The sequence below is a fragment of the Octodon degus genome, unplaced genomic scaffold (assembly GCF_000260255.1).
Source record: "Octodon degus isolate 3935 unplaced genomic scaffold, OctDeg1.0 scaffold00106, whole genome shotgun sequence".
NCBI lineage: Eukaryota > Metazoa > Chordata > Mammalia > Rodentia > Octodontidae > Octodon > Octodon degus.
In genome coordinates this window covers 1,737,866-1,753,528 of record NW_004524682.1, presented here as the reverse complement: position 1 = coordinate 1,753,528, position 15,663 = coordinate 1,737,866, and the positions used below count along the sequence as shown (strand labels likewise).

General features: G+C 38.1%; 1 pseudogene; it reads left to right on the top strand.

Annotated features, from left to right (window-relative positions):
* Positions 1 to 11,073: 11,073 nt before the first annotated feature.
* Positions 11,074 to 14,285, top strand: LOC105740874 (annotated as a pseudogene).
* Positions 14,286 to 15,663: the final 1,378 nt, after the last annotated feature.

Here is a 15,663-nt window from a genome sequence, read left to right as displayed (position 1 = left end):
ACCAGAGAAAAATGCAACTAAAATAGAAAACTACAGGCCAATCTCTCTCATGAACATAGATCCAAAAATCCTCAATAAAATCCTAGAATATAGAGTATATGAAATCATCAAGAAGATTATACACCTTGACTGGGCAGGATTCATCCCAGGGAAGCAAGGATGGTTAAACACACGACAATCTATAAGTGTAATACCGTCTATCAATAGAGCCAAATCCAAAAACCACATGATCATCTCAATTAATGCAGAAAAGGCTTTTTACAAAGTACAATACTCATTTACGTTCAAAGTCTTACAGAAAATTGGAATAAGTGGTCTATACTTCAAACTTATGTAAACCATGTATGACAATCCAATGGCTAACATAATTCTAAATGGGGACAATCTGAAATCTTTTACTCTCAGATCTCCTACAAGGCAAGGATGTCCTCTATCACAACTTCTACTCAATATACTTCTGGAATCATTAGCTAGAGCCATTAGAAAAGAGAAAGAAATAAAAGGAATAAGAATAGGCTAAAGAAGAAGTTAAATTTTTGTTATTTGCAGAAGATAGCATACTCTACTTGGAAGACCCAAAAAACTCCCCAAGAAGCAACTAGAATTTATATACAAATTCAGTAGCACAGCAGACTACAAAGTCAATATTCAAAAGTCAATATCATTTCTCTACACAGATAACAAACACAATGAGAAATTGGAGAAATGATACCTTTTACAATAGCTCCACATAAAATTAAATACTTAGAGATTAATATAATTAAATAAGTCAAAGATCTATTCAATGAAAATTACAGTACTCTGAAAAAAAGATATCATAGACGATTTCAGAGAATGGATAGATATTCCCTGCTCCTGGACACGAAAAAGCAACATTGTGAAGGTGGCCTTACTCCCAAAATCGTTATACAGATTTAATGTAATACTTACCAAAATACCAACAATGTACCTCACAGACATAGAGAAATCATTCCTAAAATTTACTTGGAACCAGAAAAGACCTAGAATTGCAAAACATTCCTGAGCAACAAAGGTACGGTAAATCACCAAAACATAAAGTTGTGATATGCATGTGTGGACTAAGGAGCTTGTGAATGAATTCGATAAGAAAATAAAGGTGTGATCTGATTTTAAACATCTCTTTGAGATAAAAGCCTTGGTCTTTGACCTTCAAAATAAAATCAGACTAATTTTATTTTATAATAATATAATAATAGTCTGCAACTACCTTTATCAATAATGCGTAACACTATAGAATATCTTTTTTAGAAATTCTGCACATTTCAATTACAATCAAACTCCCTGATTAGTCTACTTAATGAGTCTTGATGAACCTTGGACGCCTATCTTCTCCCCCTAACATGACAGGCAGTGCCAGACCTTTGGGACCATAAAGACACGCATACCACAAAGCAATTGCTTTGGAAGAAGCAATGGGATAAGCAAAAGACTTTGAAGCAACACTCCTGTTTGAGTCTTGCCTATCACACATGAGCTTTGCGACTTCTTACAACTCATTCTCTTGGCTTGCATAATTGAGGATAAGACAAGCATTAAACTACTAAAATTACAGAATCACTTCTAGTTCAATGATTATTTATTGACTTATTTCTGTCAGCTCCTCAGAGCACAAACATACAACATGGCTGTATTTTTAATGTCTGATGGACATTTAATTGAGAGAAAAAAAGGCAAGCTAAATAAATTGCTTTACAAGATCTCCTGACCTCTAATTAGGCAATACTTTCACTCTGTGCAAATAAGAATTTAGCTCTAAAAGGACATATTGAATAATACAGCCCCTCCACACACTCTGGTTTACCATATGTAAGTCTACATTTCTATGAATGCAGCCACTTTTAGTTCATGGTCAAAGGATTTGAAGTCTTAGGGTGCTGGTTAATTCTCTTATTCTCTTCAGAGGACATGTCTGTTCATTAAGCTTGGAGTAGAGACCTCTTGCTTCAATCACAGATATCTTTGGATGTCATTCAAGCTTGACTGGGTGTGTAAAAATGAGGAGATTTTGCAACTGGGTTCAGGGAAATAACGACCTTGCTGTCATTTATTGTCAATATGCCCTTAATGACGGTCCGTGCAGCGGTCCACTGGACGCACGTCCCAAGCCATGCTACTCCTCTGCATCCAGCCACTGTTGTTGATTGCCGATCATCAAAAATGCCAATCACTGCATTTCCTTTATTTAATTTGGGCAAATTACTAAAGTTAAGATATTTGCTTCTGTGGAGAACAAGATCAGACCCCTTATCAAATATACTGATTCTGAGATTAGGGAGGAAATTTAGCATGAGCAAAGGAAGCAAACAATATTTACTCAAGAAAGAAATCTCTGTTTCTGTTGGTGTAGAGCATGCTGCTGTTACCAGACAACTGTGACATTTTTCTAACTGGACTGCATCTGCACTTTTAAAAGACAGACAACTAGAGTATCACTGGAGATAATAAGGTCTGGGATGAGAAAGCCTTCATATTTTATTAGGGCTGCAGAGATCCCATTTCTTTAAGTCACTGGAGTGCTGTTTCACATTCTGGTGTCTGCATAACTGTGCTGCCTTTGTTTCTCAGTTTCATTTAAAATTCCCTGGCACATCAAGGCTAGTGAATGTCAGCAAAGATAACTATCAGCATGTAATAACTTCCAGCTACAGGAATGTGCAGCTTGAAAACACTTAAATGAGTGAGTCATTCTGTAATAAGAGGGAGCCAAGGGAGGACAAATTAACGCCAACCACTTGCTGTGTATGTCAGATTTAATTTGAGTTTTGACTGTGCACAGACATAGACATTCATCTCAGATGGTCAAAGACTGGGACTGTGCTCTGATGGGTAATAAGTCTAGGTAGAACAAATGAAAGATGGATCCCTCACATCATAGACAGTCTTTTAATTAGTCTTCAAATTGTATAAGAATGTAACATGAATTGGAATGATGAAGATATTCTACAATAAACCCTAATTTTATAACTTGGTTACAACTCCATTCCACTTGTCTATGCTTACAAAATAACCCATGATGGACTTTGTAGGCTTAAGCAACAATTCACTATCTCTACTTGTTCTCAGAGTCTCGCTTTTAACACTGTACTTGGAAGTCAATTGGATATGGATGCTTCTGCAGGTCTAATGTGATTTAAAAAAAATTACGTATTTGGTACAGGGTCTTACTATACAGCTTGGACTTGTAGTAATCCTCCTGTTTCAGCCTCCTCAGCACTGGGATTACAGGCATGTGTTACCACACCTGGTTTCAGTGCCTCACTCAGAGCATCTGGGAGGGGGCCAGCATGGTACGTGGTACCTGGGATTAAACCCAGGTCTTTGTGCTTGCCTAGGCAGGCACTTAGACTGCTGAGATATCTCCATGGCTCCTAATGTGATTTTTTATTAGGCATATAAAATACCTTTTTTCAATCACAGATCTATCATCTGACTTACATAGAGCCACTTAGGACTGCCTAGGAATCTCTCTCTTCATGGTTCCTCTTACTGCAGCTAGTTGGATTTTCCAGAGTGTGATCATCTCCAAAAGATGCTTTTCATTGGTGCAAGAATCCCAAGGAAGATACTTCAAATATTCTTATAATATGTAGAAGAGAAGTTGGGCTATATTAAATCTTATTACCAGTAAATCCTTTGACTACCTTCAAAGGAAAGGAATTATGCAAGCATATTAATACTGGGAAGATTGGGCCTTTGAGGTATCCCTTTAGTGAAAAGCTACAAAAATCCTGTTAGCACACTAGCCAGATGACTTGTTATAATTTACTATTTGCCAAATGCTATTCTAAATCATATGCTCCTTAACTTAGGATAGTGTTATATTTTGATAAAACTATGGAAATTTGAAAATATCATAAGGTGACAACGTATCTAACACAATTGCTCCTACTCAGTGGCTTAGCTTCACCTAGCCCACCTTATATATACTCAGAAAACTCACATTAACTCGCAATTGAGTAAAGTCACCTAACACAAAACCCGTCTTATAATAAAGAGTTAAATAGCTCTGCACACATACAGAACAATGTTCTACAGACATGATGGAATGCAAAAATGTAAAATGCAATATTGAACAACACTGGCAACCTATTGGTTGATATATTTGTGATCATGTGTTTGCCTGGGAATTGTGGCTACTTGCCACTGCTCACTGTCACAGAGAACAGTACATCATATATTGATAGCACCAGAAACTATAAAAACCAAATTTCAATGTATAATTTTGGTTTCTACTAAATGCAAATTGCTTTTGTACCACCATAAATTTAAAAAACTAAGTTACAAGTACTGTAAATTAGGGACCCTTTTCACTGTTATGTGAATTCTCTCTTTAAACCTTACAATCCAATAAATTAGGTGGTACATTATCTTTATTGACCTAATAAAAATTAATTTATATATTCACAGGTTGGCAACTTTGTAGCAGACTGTGGTAGACAGTATATCCTAAAACCAGCTCCTTTGATCTCACTAGGATTATTCCTCCGATTCTCATCTGACAAATTTTGTAGATTTAATTAAAGTTCCTAATTAGTTCAGTTAAATATACAGTGATTATCCAAGTAGTACTCACCTTGTCACACAAACCCTTTGAAATTGGTAAATTTCTTTTCCTGGCTCATTGGGAAAGGGAAAGTGAAAGAAATAAAAATAACTGAACTATTCAAGGGGTCAGTCCTGGCTCTGAAAAAGAGGCATTGCATGAAGACTGTAGAACTAGACATTAGCAGTGCTGACTGACACCAGTGAGAAAAGAGTACATTCTTCATATCTCAATAAATGCTATTCTTCCAGACATCTAGAGGAAAAATGCCACATCATCATAAGTTTCCAGCTATGAGCTCAATCAAGCTGACCCACAGATGCTGGCTTGTGCTCTATTAAACAGAGAACCCATTTCAGCCTGTCTGGAGTTCTGTCTTACTGAGCTATAAAATGGCTCAGTCTTTGTTTTGTTTTTTTGTTGTTGTTGTTATTGTTGTTTTGTTCACTGAATGTGGTAATTTGTTACACACTAGTAGACAATAAACTAGTCTAGTTATTTTTTCTTGTTGTTTTGTTGGGACAAAATACCCGACACCCACAAGTTACAGGAAGCTTTATTTTGGCTTACAATCTCAGTATACATTTGTCTGACTTGAAAGCCTAGGCAGCACAGCAGAGGGCACAGCAGGGCAGAGAGCGTCCACAAACATGCAGCACAGGAAGGAGTAACCAAAGGGCCTTCCCCTTCCTTTATATTACATTCAGGTTAGAAGCTTATAATTTGTTGCCACACATACCCAGCCTGGGCCTTCTCTCTTCAGTAAACCCATTCAGTCATACACAGACCTACACTAAACCACTTAGTGGACTGATCCAGTACCACACAACCTTAGCCCCAGTATCACTCACCCATTATCCTACCATGGCCCCGAAGCCCCACCTATGACCCCATAGGCTTTGTGGGGACATCTAGATACAGCCATAACAATACCTGTGGGTCTTTTCTTCATACAGCACTATTGCATTGCTCAAATTTTGACTTTTCTCCTTCAGCAAAAGACTCAAAACTGGGTAATTTATAAACAATGTAAATTTTTCTCCCACAGCTCCAGAGATTTGGAAATCAAAGACCAAGGAATCAGAATGTTTAATTTTCCTATGAGGGTTGTATTCTACAGGGGGAGGAATGCCACATCCTCATGTGGTAGGAGAACAAAGGGCAAGCTGCTCTTACAAGGGTCTCAGTTCCAATCATATAAAGGAGAATTTTTAGACCATCATGCTGGAAACACCTACACTTTGGAAGCCAAACATTCAATCCATTCAAGCCACCTCCCCTCTTTCTCAATTCTATTTCCCTATTTCTGCACCTGTTTCTTTAGTAAATTGTTCTCCCTCCAAAATCATTTCACATGATTTTTTCTCTCAGCATTTGATTCTAGAGAATTCAATCTAATTGAATTATTAACAAAAGTAAACTTAAAAATTAAGGCAAGCAGAATGGTATTTACAAGTCATGTAGCAGTATTTGTGCAATAATTGGTAGAAATCTGATGTTAAACTCCTGATTATAATACTTTCTTACAGTTACCAAAACTTTTCTTTTCACTGAATAGCAAGAAAATGAAGTTGGAAGGGAATTTATTGGCTTTGCAAATTTTCTAGCATTCCAAAAATGAAGGGGAAATTATTATTTAAGGATTACAGAAGTGATTGATTTCTTCTAGGTATGATTCATGTGCTAAAGAAAATGACAAATTCAAAGATTTATCAACTCAAGATAGGATTTGAAAATGAAATAATCTCCCTGTATCATTAATGGATACTCTTATCAAAGTTAGCAGATAGTGGCCACACTGAGAATTAGGTCCAGAACTCAGTGGTGAATCCAGAAGAGTTTGGTTGTTAAATTCACACTTTAGGCACACTCTGATTCTAAAGTCAGGAAAAGAGTAAGATGCTAAGAGCTCACAGGAGATAATTGGGCAAATGTGCTTTGGAATACATTACATTTAACGTTATCTCCAACTTCGCATGTCTAAAAAGTGATCACTTTCTGTGCTTAATCACAGCCAGATTCCCTTTTCTACGATCATGCAGATATGACCCATTGTCTAAAAGTCATGCCAAATCCTTTCCTGAGAACTTTTTCCCAGGCTAGAACATCAAGCACTACAGTCAAATCTTAGGATAGATAGTGAAGTGTGAAGCACTGACCCTACTTAGGGAGGATAAGGGTTACTCAACACAGGAACAGTACGATGTCGATAGCATTTTACAGCCACCAGAAAACATGAATAGAAGTGGACTTAAGGTTGGATTGGAAGAATGAGATGATATAAGGATGCTTTGCAAAGACCCAGGAACAGCCCTGTGGCAAAAGCTTCATCTTAATGCATTGTTGGGTGGCTCCTGGAGGTGCTAAATAGTGGTCCACATTAAATACCAAGCGAGGACAGAATTTGTTGACAGAAGGAATAAAAATGCCCTGAAAAATATAAACAAAAATAAATATATGATTTTAGTCAAATTATATCCCAAATGAGTATGTTTCCTAGAAAGGACTGCAGGATACTGTTAACTAAGAAAGCTTGGTGAGGGAGGAACAGCAAGAGGGACTCTTAGGGACTGGCAGTGACAATTCTCTTGAGGTCAGTACTGAGGAGAGCCAATGCTGCTGTGACACTGTGCTCCCTGTTGTTATAGGAATGACAGTATTACAGAATAGCAGAGGCAAGATACCAGCATGAAACCCTCAGACAGAATGAGCACATTTACCATCATGGGTAGTATGATAAGGATTGGTATGGGGGCCTCCTAACCATAGGGATCTGTAGAGACAGCGACAGTACTACAATACTCTTAAAAAGCAGATAAATGTAGGACCAACAAGGTGTAGCTTAATACATATAATCAGAGAAATTGCAGATAGGTGACCTAATATTAACTACCACAGGGAAAATATCATTATCCTTTATAACATTTTCAGACCTGAGCTTGGTTGAAAATGTAAGTACATTTGAGAAAATACTCTGTGATGCCACTGTAGGAGTGAACAGAACTTACTCAATCCTTCTTCAAAGGATCTATGTCCCTTGAGATAAAAAGAACACCTAAACTTTTGAAAGTTGATGGTTACAGAGCTAAGCTAACATGTGCCAATCTCCCCGACTCTCATTATGGTCATATGTTAGAGTGAGAAGTCAAAACTAGAGTTCTGTTCTGCTTTGAGGAATGCACAGCCTAGCTCAGTGGCAGCTTCTTGTCCTCTAGAGTAGGAAATTCTAGGTGGGATGCATGGAATTATGGTCTGGATAATAATATTCCTTCTGATCACTCTCAGCATTTTTAGTATCCTGTTATGCCGTATTTGCAGGGGATGCTTTTGATATAGACATTCCTGCCACTTCGTCATCTGCACAGATGGTGTGAGTCTAGATGTTCCCCCAAAGCTTCATGAAGTCATACGCGAGGTTTGTAGAGGTGGTGGGATCTAGAGTGTGTGATGCTGGAATAGATTCACGATGCAAGGATAGGATCAAGGGCCCTGGGATTAAAACTTTGAGAACTACCCAACCTGAGTAGCCTGCATGAAATAAAAGGGATAACAAAAAGATGCTATTAAGGGCTCTTTCTTGTTGTTTTTGCTTTCTTTTGCCAACATGAAGTGTTTCTCCTCTACAATACCTATCTGCTTCACCATCCTCCACCATGAAGCCAGCTGATAATGGACTGAAACTTCTGCAAACCGTGAGCTACATAAACTTTCCCCTTTTAATACTCAGTGTCAGGTATTTGACTCAGAAATGAGAAAAACAGCTAAGGCAGAAGGTTTCTTGAAAGACAAGAGTAAGAATAAAAACCCAATTGAATTGAAGTTGTCCAAGGCATCTGGATTTTTTACATGAAGTAGTAGAATGTAGTCAGACTCCTGGCTGGATAGACTGCGCCTCACTGTTTTAGAATGAACACAGTTAGGAGGGAAAACTCTAAGAAAAGACTCATGGAGAATGCTTGCAAGTGGGAAGCATGGTGCAGAGCTTTGTGTTCTGCATTACTCAGTGAGACAGAATGGATCAAAAAGGAGCTGCTAAATAGGCAGGTGTCGAGATGCCTCGTACTATGTAAATCAGACACCTCCCATACCCGTCAGTGCCAGTCTGCACATAGCAGATCTAAGGCAGGCAAACACATGAGCTCTGCACACATTTCATCATTAATTCTCAATAATGCAAAATTGAGTTGTGTAATAAGTAGTGAAATTTATGAAACACATGCTAAGCTGATGCCAAAGTATGCGTAAGTAATCCTTTTCATTTTGTCTGTGGATCTAAGTTAATTATGCTTAGTCTCAAAGCATTGACTTTTCCAAATAATTTTCCTTTTAAAATTTATTTTTCATCCTCTAAAATATGTTATGAAATTGCCTAATCATATACAACTGTATTTTCATTAAAAGTAATAGTGGAAGCACTCTGTGGATTTGAGAGTCAGATGCTCTGGTTTTAATTATTGGACCTGCTAATTGTTAGAAAGAGCTGCCAGGTGGAGGATAGAGAATGAAGAAGAGGAGGACAAAAGGTGCAAGAGCAAATGGGGAAAAGAAGAGGAGAGTTGGAGGAAAGACTATCCTTTTTCGGAGTGATATGCAGTGTGATTGAAGAATAGAGTCGATGTTTAAATGTTCTTTTTAAAAGTGCTACAGTTGTTATTGCTTGGTTCTGGTTGTCACCCAATGCCTCACGTAATCAAAGGAAAGATTTTTCAGAGGTTGCTGGATCTAGAGTATGTGGTGCCGGAATCAAGGGTGTGTGATTACTAATGCAGCTCATCAATTGGCTTGGCATAGTTCTGGCTAGGATTAAAAGTGTGAGTACCACACCCACCCTAGGGCAGGGAGGTCCTGTACAATCCAAGAGACAGAAAGAGGGCTAGTGTGTTCTCTTGCCTGCTTGCTTGCAATGGACTATTTCTTTTCTTGATGCCTTCTGCCATGCCGCCATGCCTTGGAGCCAGCCAACTATGGACTGAAACCTCTGCAAACTGTGAGCCAAATAAACCTTCCTTTCTTTAACTTTGAATGTTCGTTATTTTGTCTCAGCAGTAACAAAAGTAACTAAGACAAAAGTAAAGGCCCCATTGCCATTAGTAACCTGAAAATATTTCCCTTCACTTCCAATACACTTATCCTATTATTCTTGCCACTATCTGAAGCAATTCTAGAAGTAACTTTCCTAGGAGTATCTTTAGTTTCACTGTTGTCGCTTCTGTAATGTATGATAGAATTGACTCAGAATCAGAATTGATTCAAAATATTTACATTCATGGTCATGTTGAGCTTCAGAAAGAACCAGAAATTGCCTGGTACCAGATGCAGTGACTAAGGTGGATGGGGACACGACGTAAGGCTCTAGTGAGCCTGCAATTCTGTGTGATGTCACCCAGCAAAAGTGGCCACCATTTTCTTTTAATCTCACTACATAAAGACACTTATGAAAGTGGACATCCATAACTGCTTCAGAGAGTGGCAAAATTGACGGGATATATCTTGATTGATGGGATAAGTGGAGGCAAGCATGTACTTTGAGGGAGATTAATGGCAATGTGACATCCACTGTAATAAATTTTTAAAATTAGAAAATTACCACATATTTTGATCATGCTCTTGTCTCATGAAAATGAGTAGAAGTGAAAGGAATTAGAATTAAGGCAAATGTTTTGGAAAGAAAAGGTGCTCACTCAACATGTGCTAAGTGTAAAGAAACTCTTTGTGCTCGATTGTACTATTCTTCCTATCTCCTCACTGGGAATCGTTATGCACTGTCTCCTGTCCTTCTCCTCCTCTGCCTCCTTCAACTCTTTATATAGAGATCATTTTATTTCCTCTGCAGACTCAGCCAACCCAATTTCCCTGAATGGATCTCTACGATAACCTTACTAGTGCATTCCTTATTCCAACCTAACCCAGGCAGCTTTGAATTTTTATATTCGTGTACTTATCATTAAGATTCCAAGCATCATTTCTTCCACAAGTTTCCCTTGCTACTAATTTCTGTAAAGAAGAAATAATTCCAATGAGAATGCTGCAAAGATTTTCTAAAAATTTTCAATATATAGAGAATATATTTAGGAAAATGATTGTAGTAGTAAATGCTCCACTCATAATAGCTATGAGTTTTGGCAGGCCGGTGAAGATGGAGCGTGGAGAATGGCTTGGACGTGTGCATTGCCAGCTGGGCTATCTGAATCATCCGGGATGCGTCGGAATGAGCGGCCTCTAGCTGTGGCACTAGCTCCAGTCCTTGTCTGAGCTGATTATTCTTTGAAATTTCATTTGGCTCATCGATTAAAAATTCACCACGAAACATTTCAACAGGGCACAGTTGAGATTTTTACTGTTTTGAAACAGAAAAGGTGCTTTGGGGAAGTCTTTTTCTTTTCCTTTTCTTTCTTTTTCTTTTTCTTTCTTTCTTTTTGTATTTTTTTGGCTCTGTCATCCTGATTTGTAGGACTTCTGTGGTAGCTTTGCAGCTTGGCTTCTTAAAGGGGTGTTATATGTTGTAGGAGATGGCAAAACAGAAGAAAGGTGGAGATAAAAAGAGGAGTAAAAAGACCTCGAACACATCATGGCCAAGGATATTCTGAGTAAATTGAAGAAAACAAGTGTAGCAGAGCCAGAGCTCCTCAGCCACCTGTTGAAGAAGAAGGTGAACATTTTGACGACATGGTGCTTTGTCTTGATACTTACAATAGTGATCTACATTTTAAAACACCAAGAGCTGCCTCTGTGCTTCCTTCCTTAATACAAGGGCTTTGCTTTACTTTGGGCTAGAGGAAGGGCCTCTAATGGTGTGCCAAAAGGCAAAGTCTGTTTTGAGATGAAGGTCACAGAGAAGATTTCAGTAAGGCATGTATGAATCAAAAGATTTGGGCATACAAGAAGTTCTCATTGGATGGTCACTAACCACAAGAGGAATGTTGTTTCTCAAAGGAGAGATTTATTATAGATATTCTCTAAAAATGAGACAGAACATTATGGAGAAAATATTGAAGGAAATGATGATTATTTGTATTATTATTATTATTATTATTATTATTATTATTGCAGAACTGGGGATTAAACTCAGGCCTTTGTGCTTGCCAGGCAAGCACTTACTGCTCTGACCCATTTCCCCAGCCCTGTTTTACTAATTTTTTTTTTTTACCATAAAATGTTCTTTTATTGATTTTGTTAGTTTTATCTCAACTAATGAATATCTCAACTGATATAAATACATCAACAGATTTTTTAGAAACAGAGCATATAGGCACTAAAATATAGAAAATAAATTATATACATTCATACATATGTTTATCAAAATTCATACATCAAAGATTGTCAATAGAGGCTGATATTAGGATTTTAAAAAACTAGATTCAAACTTGCATTATTTCAACATAAATTCTTATTTCAGAAACAAAACCTGATACAAGCCTAAAATTGGAAGTAAACTGATTTGTTTAAAAGCAGGAGTTTGTATCCAGGAAAAGTGGTAACATATTTTATTTTATTTTTCTTAATCCTTTTTGTTATTATCTGTCAGAGGTGAATATTCTATTGGCATTTAAATACTATAGGTGTTTGAATTCAACTAAACAATCTAACACTGTCTAGCAGTCTATAATATTAGTGGGTTATCCTCAGAAGTTATTGACTTGAGCCTTTTACAGCTCATTGTATTAATATGGATTTACTTTATATACTTCGTTTTTATACTTTTCTGCTCGATGGTTAAGACCAAGCTATAGCAAGACCTATATCACATGAAATGTAAATTTTTATCTGATAAAGTCAGCCAAGTACTCTCAGGATTTATCCTGTAGCCCTGTACCGCCCTTTGTACATCCTTTTGTCAGTGTCAGACATGAGGATGAGTCGCGGCCATTGCTTGACCAATTTGCTCTCTGTGATAGCCTGAGAGAATGTTTTCTCTCACCATGTGACTCTCCCCAGGCACACTATACTTCATCAAACACATTCCTCTGTGACTTTTGAAAGTGATGAAGTAAAACTTTTCTGTGCTGAGAATGGATAAGATTTGGAGCTGCCTTCAAAATTAATAAAGAAGAAATTCATGGTGGTTGGCCATGGCCACTCTTCCCACATGTTCTCTTCCACAGCTGTGCAGTTGAATTTAATTTTGGTCAGATGGCAAAGCTGTACTTTCCAATTCCTGAAGACCTTTTATTTAAAATGTGCCATGAGAGGCTCAAATAAGAAGACAAAAGGGTCCTAAAGCGAAAACAAAAAACCACAAACAAAACAAAACAAAACAAAACAAAAACAAAAACAAACAAACAAACAAAAAACATGAAGCCGTGATCATGATTGGCTTACCAGGAGCTGGGAAAACCACTTGGGTTACTAAAGGTGCAATGAAAACCCTAGGAAAAATGGCATTCTTGGAACAAATACAGAATGGATAAAATATTGGTGGCAGGTGTTAAGAAGGAAATGGCGGATATGAGAAGCTGAACACACTGGTGCAGCGAGCCCCGCAGTGTCTTGGAAAGTGTATTGAGCTTGTTGCCTTACAGCAGGAAGTGGAATTTCATGCTGCATCAGACAAATGTGTCTGCTGCTGCCCAGTGAAGCAAAATGTGCCTGTTTGATGGCTTTCAGGGAAAAGCTGTTGTAGTTTGCTCAAAAGATGAAAACAATAAACAGAAAAAACAAAGAAAGCAGAAGTAGAGGGAAAAGACTAGAGAACATGCTCTTAAATGAAATAAATCAGACCCGCATGTGCAAAAATCATATTGTATCCTTAGTGTGAGAACCTAAAAGAGAAAAATGGAATTGATAAAACAGGAACTGGGAAAAGAGAATGAACTTATTTAAAAAGAAAGAGTTACTGAGCTGATGAGAAGGACAGGAGAGGGAGTGGGATAAAGAGATTTATCTATGTATATAAGCAGGATGGTTTGGTGCACTTCTGCTGGTCTATGGAAACGAGCAGATCATAATTTGTTTTGTCTCCTTTTTTCAGTTGTTTGTACTTTTTCTCTTCTTCATTTCTTATACATTTTTCTTCTTCAAATTTTGCATGCATGTAATATGAATAACTGGTTGCAGGACACTATTTTACAACAAAAATAAGAAAATCACATAACTTTCTTAAGTAATATTCTGTATCACTTCTAATTTTTCCTTTTTTCATTCTAATTTGTGCTCTCTTTAAAAGAAAAAAAAGAGAGAGGAAACATTACCCTGCCAGACTCAGCAAAGTGCTTTGCTGAGATTATCTATATTGGACTTTAGATGGAAGAAGCCCAAAAACTTGGAGCAAGGTAAGGAAGAAAGCGAAAAGTTCCCTCCACCAGAAAAGAAGCAGAACACTGGCTTCTTGAAGAGCAATAATAAGAGTGGCCAAAACTTGCTTAACAGAAGTGGTGGCCATCGAGGATGGGAAGGATTCAGTTTGTGTAGTGGAATCCTCAGACTTGAGCTCCTGTGAGCCCTGTTGGTTACAATAGGAGGGGCAACATGCTGCAGAAAGAGGGCAGCTGTGGTGGAGTCAGTTATCCATACCCTTACGGCCCTGTTCTTCCTGGCCAGGCTAACTATTCAAGCAAAGTGAACTACAACCGAGGTGGGATGCCTATCAGAGTGAACTACAACCAGAACTTCAGAGGATGAGGAGGTTATCCTAGCTACAAAATCAATCTCAGGCTACAACCAGTGGAAGCAGGGTTCTGTCCATGTGAATATGCTGCATGGAAGAGAAAAAGGGCCCAACTAAATGTGTTCCAGTCATTCTCATAGGGTCAGCTTGACACCATCACAGACTCTTATCTAGGAATAGGAGAATTCAAACCCTGTTAGATCCCTAACTCTTTGCTACAAAGTGCACAAACAGAAATCCTAAAATTATTATATACACCTCCTCCCTTGCACTATATAATGGAAGCAAAGGGAAACCAGTGAAGTAGTTAGAGCTATTTATCTTGGACCTACTGCTAAATCACAGGTGTGAGATTTTGAGTTAATGGAACAATGAAAGAAGCCATGAGCTGGAGGCTCCCAAGGCAGTAGGAGTCTTCAGTTTGTGCAGTCATTCTGCTGTGAAAAATGAACTAACCTTCCTAAATGATGAAGGCATTGGAAATTATGCCAGCTGAGAGATTTCTCTTACTCAGGATAAGATGGAGTTTTGGTATGTTAGAGCTAGAAATTTGAATTACTCCAGTTGTCTGGAGTTTGCATGTAGTATTTGTTAAGTGTTCTATATACATAGCTTGCTAAAATGTCAAGATTATTTATTGATTAATGTTTACTTTCCCACAATCAAGCAATCATACCTCTAAGAGCTTCCATGTTATTTGAGACAGGGTCTTTCTATTCAGTGAAGGCTGGCCTTAAACTTACTGTGTAGCTGGGCTTTTTGGGAACTTGCATGAATCCTCCTGTCTCAGCCTTGAGTGCTGGGTTTACAGGTGTGCGCTGCCACCCCTAACAACATTTCATTTACAATCATGACCAATTTGAATAACACAGACTTTGTTACATGTTTGTCTGTTCCAGTAAGAGCCAGCAATTGTGTAATTCCATTTTTTTATATTTTTTATTTTTTGGGGAACCGGGGATTGAACTCAAGCCCTTGTGCTTGCCAGGGAAGCACTTATTCCACTGAGCCATCACCCAGCTCATTTTCCTTCACAATAAATCAGTGTTCAAGTCCTCCCTTTGGTGGCTGCCAAATCAGAATCAGAAACACTTTTGTTAGAACATATGTCTGGCAACATTCACTGATAAGCGTGGCATTTGGCAAGCTACGTGGGTGCTACACCCTAGCCCTCTGTGACACTCACCAGAACACCCTTTGGTGCACTCAGCTAACCAAGCCCCTTTGAGAAATGATGCAAAACAAAGTAACTTCACGTTCTGTTCCTGACTGTGAGACATCAACTCTATCACACTGGCTGAGCATTCCTGTCCTATTCCATTGTCATAGTAAGCATCAACTTCAGCATTTAACAGAATATCTTGAGGTCTGTAAGTGGCCCAAGACTTCCTGTGAACTGCAGAACTGAGATGATCGACCTTCTTGCTTCAACCTTAGCTGGGACTGTAGGCACATGCCACAGATTTTCTTAAAAAGTAGTGTACTAAAACTACAA